Raw genomic sequence first — 7810 nt, 5'->3', positions numbered from 1 at the left:
ATATAATTGCAGCCATTTACAATTTATAAATGCAGCCATTTACTTCCACCACTGCAAATGACTATGTGTAATGTGAAAGAGGTTACTCGTACAAAGAATCCACTGAGAATTATTATTACTCTGCAGTTCCCTTTGGCTCTGTGGAGCATTTCAGCTCTTTGTGTAGATTTTACAGCTGCAACTTACAGCTTGGAGTCACTTTCACACTCCCAATCCATGAGCTTTCTGTCCAGCACCTAGTGCAGCATTTAGCAACTGGTGAAGAGCAAAACTGAGCAAAAAGTAGAGTGAATATAGAAATTACATTCATAAGGAGGACACAAACACCAATTGAATGCTACTGTTGCTCCTGGGTGTTTAAATAAACCACTGTTCTCCACTTCATGTGAAATTATATTGTTCTTACAGCATGCTTTTCCACCTCTGAGTGGGCCAAAAAAACCTGTGAATGCAGGCTTATGCAGATGTAAAGTGAAATGTTTTATGTGAAGTTAACAGTAGAGAGTTTAAGTTATATTACGTATTGTCAAAAAAAGTGTTATTACACATTTCTTGCCTGTCTTCTGAGATGGATGGTGGTCACTGAGGGGTCCTGTTTTGCTTACCAATGGATCTGCATTACAGGGGAGACGCCGTTAACTCGGCTAAAATATGGCACAAATCACCCAAAGCAGTGGAGAAAATCCTTTTTCACCCAGACAATTCAAAGTGACTGACTGTGTGTGTGTGTGTGTGTGTGTGTGTGTGTGTGTGTGTGTGTGTGTGTGTGTGTGTGTGTGTTCATGTTCAGTTTTGTTATATCGCACACAGACAGAGTGGATAGGAGAGAAACCTAGCACGCATGTGACCCAGGAGAACAAATGAGTCCGTCATACAGGCCAAGACACGGATCAGAGAGGAAGGAAGAGTCCATTTGACACAGATAACCGGGAACACCTGCTCTCAGGTCTGCACTACTGTACCAGCCTGGAAAGTAATTCAAAAGCAATGTGTTTAAATGTGTGTGAGCCTAGATTACAGTCTGGTCCCTGAAGCAGTGAAATGTGTTTTCTACTGGCTGCCAACTACATGTCAAGTCACAAGTGTCTGAAGAGAGATGATAACCTGTTCCAGCCACAGATGTGACACGATGACAAAGGCACTGCTTGTCCATCCAAGTGGTTTCCTGCGGCACCCTGCAGAAAGCTGAATGTTCCCCAGCAAAATAGGAACACAAATATCCCAGCATGCAATGGGATAATGCAGAGTAACAAAGGGCAAACTGGAGAGCAAGAGAATACATATCTGCAGTACAATGCTTGCCGTCATCCAACAAACACGCTCTGTGCTGTCCCTATTGTGTCAGGAGCCCCTGTAGTCCAGTATGTAAACATCCCTTCTGTACCCCATCATGACTAAATTCAGACCCTGGACAGGAAGTGATTTCATATCCAACATCCGCCTCAGTCTTCCTCTCTCAGGTGGTGAACACACCCGGCAGCCGACCTCCCAGAACAAGGATGGGGGTGAAGGAAAGCGGGCAGGGCCCATGGCAAAGAGGGGGGCTGGCTGGACTTTGTTCTATGGACATTGTTCCCTCTATATATTGTTAGATTCACACTTCTTTCCGCCAATTTAATTCTTTACATCCTAAAAACGTGTGCACGTGTCGTCTGTGACACAATCATGAGCATCAGTTTCTCATTAACTAATTAATTATTCATTATTATTATTATTGTTACTGCATATTGACTTCCACCCTTGCTTCAATTTCAGTTTAGTTAAATTTAGCTTAAACCGGCATTAACTGGTTTTGGTAGACAGCGTGCAAATGCAAACAGTGGAGCTGCTTAAAAAGTGATTGCAAATAAAATAAGTACCAGATTCATTCTTATTCTGTTTTCCAACAAGTCTTTCAAATTAAACAACCACATCATTTTCACCATTCACTCCAGAACAACCCACAGCAGTATTTTCTAATCAGGCGCCTCTATCAGTAAGTAATTGGCAAGACAACATCATTCATCAAATCACTGTTATAAATAATGATATTTCATAATGTGACAATGCTGTGGTTAAGGTCTGGTTGGGTTTCGGCACAAAAACCACTTGGTTAGGGTGAGGAAAAGATCATAGTTTGGGTTAAAATTATCACTTGAAATGTTGTGTGGGTTTAAGTTACTACTCTCTTAAAGTTAGGCAACCTTCGTCATCATGGCAACCGTAAACACCACAACAACTGTAGTTCAATTTCCATTAAGTCCACATATTTGAAGGTTAGGATCTAACCAGCCACCCAAACTGCATCCATTGAATATAATAAGTCATAATTACTTCGGCTCCTAGAAAGTGTTTGTAGCTGAAACGTAACTATAGGTCGTTTTTGGCGATTGACGTCATGACAGATATTGATTCTTTATTCTTTCTGTTGTTGTTACACTGTGCTCAGAGGAACTGCATTTCAGGGTTTTTAAAAAACTTTATCTGAGTACACAAGAGAATTAAATTAACCTAACCTAAAGTTTTGGGACTCTGACCATGTTAAACATCTGACAGTGTATAACTGACAGAAAATCACAAAGAGCACCTTGAAGTATTACTGCCCCTAACACAGATATCGTCCCTGGCATTTTAGTAAAATTGCTAACTGGTCCTCACACTGAAAAAGGTTTTCACGCGTCCTCTGGCTTCGACATTTTTGGACCAATAGAGCACATGCATCAAAGTCTTTCTCTGGTGAGACTTGGTGACAGCTCCCTGCAGTCGTGAATGGAACGAAAATATTTTACTGACGCGGCTCATCAAGATTTTTTGATGTTTTATTGGACCTAATCTACCTGCCACTAGATGGCATCTGTCATTTTTGGTGATTGACATGATGATGACAGGACAGGCTCTTGTAACATCCTGTGAATTAATTCCTAATTTTACTGCTTCAGATAACATATTAATTATTATGATCAATGTGGTACAGTCACACAAAAAACACAGGCATGCCCAACTAAACACTTTGAGCTCCCTCAAAATACATTTGATAGCTTTTATCCTTAAGTTTGTAAGTAAAAATACAAGTCAAGGATTTTTATTTTTCACTTCATTCAATAGTCCAAAATTTTACTTTAAGCTGTTTGAAAAATAGGGACACTGACACTTACTAGCTGTAATTTCCTGACACCTCTTCCTGCTGGTGGTTTTAAACTAAAACAGAAATTTTGAAACTGCAACAATGCCTCATACGGTTTTGACTATTTGTGGATCTTCTAGTTTTCTCTTAGTGTTTTGTGAAAACACTCAACAACATTTCATCCATAATTCCATAATTCCTTTTTTTCCCCACACAAATCAAATATTTTTAATTATAAGACTCCATCATTTTTTTCCATGGACCCAATGTCCACACACACACACACACACACACACACACACACACACACACACACACACACACACACACACTCATGTCCATTTCATTCTTATCGACCCCATATCTCCAACCAGCTGGCCAGACATAGAAACGCCACATGAAATACACACAGAGACAAAATAGGTCACATAAGAACAATAGCAGGACATACAGTCATAATTCAATTCAACAAGACACAACCACATCTAAAAAAAGAAAAAACACAAAACACATCATAAATATGCAACTATACTACAAAAAATTTTAATATCATATGTTATTCATACCAGCAAGACCACTTCATTTATCTCCAGTAATTGTGTCATTGTATATACATATGGAAGGGCATATAATTTGGTTAGTGGGGTCTATATCATAGATGTAATGACCTGATCCTGAATAACATACTATGAGCATGAACACTCATTCTAACCATAAGAAAAACAACTGGGAATAATACAATAATAGGTCTCATTCATTGTTTTCTCAATATATAACTCATGTGAAATAATCGAATCATCCCGTGGCGTTACAGTCATTTTAGAATATTAACCTTCTGTATTGACCGACATCATATTTCATTCACCTTTGCTGATTACAACAGAACAAGTATGAAGCTGAGCCAAAGAGCCTGCAGGGAGCTAAGCTGACGAAAAGGACCGACATGCTTGGTTAAACAGTCGTAAAACCTTATAAGGGCGCTTTAAGGTTCAGGTTTGAGCTAGAGCCAAAAAGCTTTTATTATACCATATTAAAATATTTTCACCCACATAAACACCTGCACAACACTGTAGGTCCATATAAACACACACCCTGTAATCTGTCCATGCTAATCAGTAATATGGAAATTATGTGAGAGATATTAATGTGTGTGTATATATAAAATCTTGTTGTATAGTTGTAACCTCACTTTTCCCACATGCAACATTTTTGGGACATTGGACAGAAAATTAATCACTCTTCCATTTCCAGCTTGAGAGGTCGAGCTCCAAAACCAGCCTTAAACTGATGTGAGCTAATCAATCCAGTACGTTTATGTAGCAATGAAGCTGAATTTATTATTTTTAAAAACACCTCAAAACATGATAAATCTGACTAAAAATCACTGGACTGTAACCACAATGTAAAAAAAAAAAAAAAAAAAAAAAAACTCACAGGGAAAGGCATTACAAGCATATAAAACATGATTAATGGCTAGTTTTTATGGCCACATGGCAAGGAAATATAACAGACATTATAAATATGTTTGATTTCTTTGAATGACTCTCGAGAGGTCACACGACTAAGCTTTAAAAACCAAACAAAGACTGACAGCTGAGACAAAAAGGCTATTTTTCAAGAATAGAGACAGTGAAAAGGCACAAACAGACAAACACACCTGTGGCGACCTTCAAGGTAACCGACCCTTTCAGTCTATTTGCTCGGGTTGAGTGTGAGAGTGTGTGTATGAGTGCCCTTCTGGTCTAAAAGTTTAAATAAACACACACTGAATTGGGGTCACTGATTCCTCAAACAGGTGTCTTGGAGTTGTAAATCTACCCTCCTGTTAAAATAAAGGGAAATACATCTTTAATTACAATTCAGTAACACAAAATTGTGTGATAGTGTGTTGTTAAGAGCGACTGCGTTGAATGTGACCAACTGAACTGACGCTGAACTACAACTGAATCAGGACTTCTGATCTACCATCTATCTACCATCTGTGAATCCCTGCTGTGTTCGGGGGCTTGGGAACAACCTACAGCAGACACAGGGGTGAAGTATGAAATGAGGAAACACAAAATAAATGAAAGGAGGAAGAAGCAGCAGGTGGGGGTGAAAAACAAACAAACACAGGGCTAGTTTTACACCCACCTGCTCCACCGGCTGTCCCGTATTGACTGCTGACTGAACAAACCAGAGAGCGGCTGAAATAAGCATTAATTTACCTTTGATAGATCATGCATTTATAATTGTTTGAACATGGTAGAGGAAATATTAAAGATTCAATTTAATTCAGTAGCACCAAATCACAACAGAAGTCTCAGGGCACTTTTCGTATAGATCAGGTCTTGACCATACTCTTTAATTTATAGAGACCCAACAATCCCCCATGAGCAGCACTTGGCGACAGGAAGAACTTCCTTTTAATGGGAAGAAACAGGCTCTAGATGGGCTGCTATCAGCCTCGACTGGTCCTCCTCCAGCAACCTGTTTTGTCTTTAAAATGAAAGATTTATTGAGAAATAAAACATTAATGAAATATTAAATCAAGTACCAAAACCAAAAATCTACTCGGGTAGAAGGGACTGTCTATCACAGATAAAGTACTCTCCACACACACACAGTTGATCGCTTTCCTTCTAAAAGCTGTGAAAGGACACAAAGGGATTCAATAGACAACACCAAAGGCTCTGGTGTGAGATAAGAGTTAATTGCTATCCGTCCCGATGAAGATGGAGAGCGCAAGGTCGCTGAAGTCATCTGCAACCTTTATACCTCGCAACTATGGGAATCCTTTTCATTTACACTCCTTCCTTTGCTCTTTAACCCCCCTCACCCCCAAACACACACACACACACACACACACACACACACACACACACACAGAGATAATAAATGCTGCTGCTACAGAGAGAGAGTCACCAACACAGAGTGCTGATTGAACTGTGAAAGTGACTCGGTGCAGACAAGCTGATGGACCAAGGCGCTGATAAGAGCTGCTAGTGAGGCTGGTGATCAATGGTCGAACACCATCTGTACAAGTGTGTGTGTCTGGATGTATGTGCTCCTGTTTAAACTCACCATCCCCCCTTTCACTGCTGTGAATAATGGCCAACCACACCATGTTCACACTAATACAAACAGTTCAAACTTTAGCTCACCTGTATTGAATTTTTGCTTTACAGTTAATGATTCCACATTGTTTTCTAAAAGTTTCTCTCCACACTGAAAAACCTCTTCCTATTTTCAGTTTAATGGCCTTGACTTGACATGCTCTCCTGGGTAAAGTGCCATTCATGCAATTATTTTGGTCTCACTACAGGTGTGTTGACGTTTTGTTCATTTGGTCCAGACTATGGACTATATGTAAAGATACACATAACAAAGTGTCATGTCATGTAGCTATTAGTTTGCTTTGGCACTGGTTTGAAGCCCAGAGTTGCAGCTCATGGTTGGTAATTTGCATCTTTTACATTTAGAGCCAGGACCTTTCAAATGAGTGTAGGGTGTTGCCTTTCACACTCTGGAAACAAAGCTAACGCTAGCTAGGAAAACTGAATGGTGCAAACTTGGGCTAACATTAGCTACTTAAGCTGAGTTGTGCTAACATTTAGCAACTCAGCTCCTAATTAATCAGATAAATTGTCGCATTTTTCCAGGGATTTATTTGAGCCAGCATTTAGTGGCCATCAGTGGCATTGCACTTGGCTTTATCCTTAAGTTGTGGTAGAAGGTAAGGGGAAAAATGAAACATCATTTCATTTTCCAATATATCAATTTACATCAATTAAAAAATTCCCTCTTAAGAGTCCTTGACAATTCATGGCTAGAGGATGGATTTAATAGTAGCTCTATCCTTAATTACTTTTTTCGTGTGGTTGGTCTGTTTTGCTTTTTAAAACCACAAACCATCCACACCACAGTCAGCTTGGAGGTGGTCCGACCGAGACACACTTTTTAGGCAGCCTCTTCAGTCCAAGCCAGTCATGTTCCATTGACGGCTTTTACAGCAGCCAAAATAAACTGATACAGACATGCAAATGTACCAGAGCTCATTTAAACTACACCAGACAAGTGTGAAAACAACCTTTTCTGTATTTCAGTACCGTCAATCACACACTACAGTAGGAGACATACCTTGTTGCTGTGAACAATCATTACACTACCTGGTTACCAAGGCTAATTATATTTGTTTGGCTGCACTGAAACTGCTGATCACTGGCATGTATGTAAGACAACAGGAACAAGAAAAAGATGCTCTTTCAATCTTATATGTCCCAATGTGAACATGATTATAGGTAAATTGTACATATTTAGCCCACACCTGAGCAGCAACTCTGTGACAGCAACGTCCAAAATCATGTTAGGCCCCTTTGTGCCCAGTCACCTCTGACGGCGCCTTTTCATGTGGGGCCTGGTTCATTTTTCAACCTGATAAATCCCCGGGCGCAGACTGACGGCCTCTCTGGGAAGACGGATGGGCCTGCAGAGACTTGTTAAAAACGGGGAACCTCACCACCCTCCTTTGGCCAAGAATAGAAGGAGGGGGAGTCCGTCTGGGGGTCATCGTCCTTCACATTAGCGTCCTTTAAATCTTACCACCAGTAATACAACGCAACATGCATTCATATAGTTTGAGTCGGAAACCTGAACTCATATTAGTGTGTGTGAAAACATGACTGAACTGTGGGGGTTTCCCTGTATGGGATGTCAACACTTCATTAC

This window comes from Scomber japonicus, chromosome 19 (genome assembly GCF_027409825.1).
Source record: "Scomber japonicus isolate fScoJap1 chromosome 19, fScoJap1.pri, whole genome shotgun sequence".
Lineage (NCBI taxonomy): Eukaryota > Metazoa > Chordata > Actinopteri > Scombriformes > Scombridae > Scomber > Scomber japonicus.
This window is presented reverse-complemented; position numbering follows the sequence as displayed.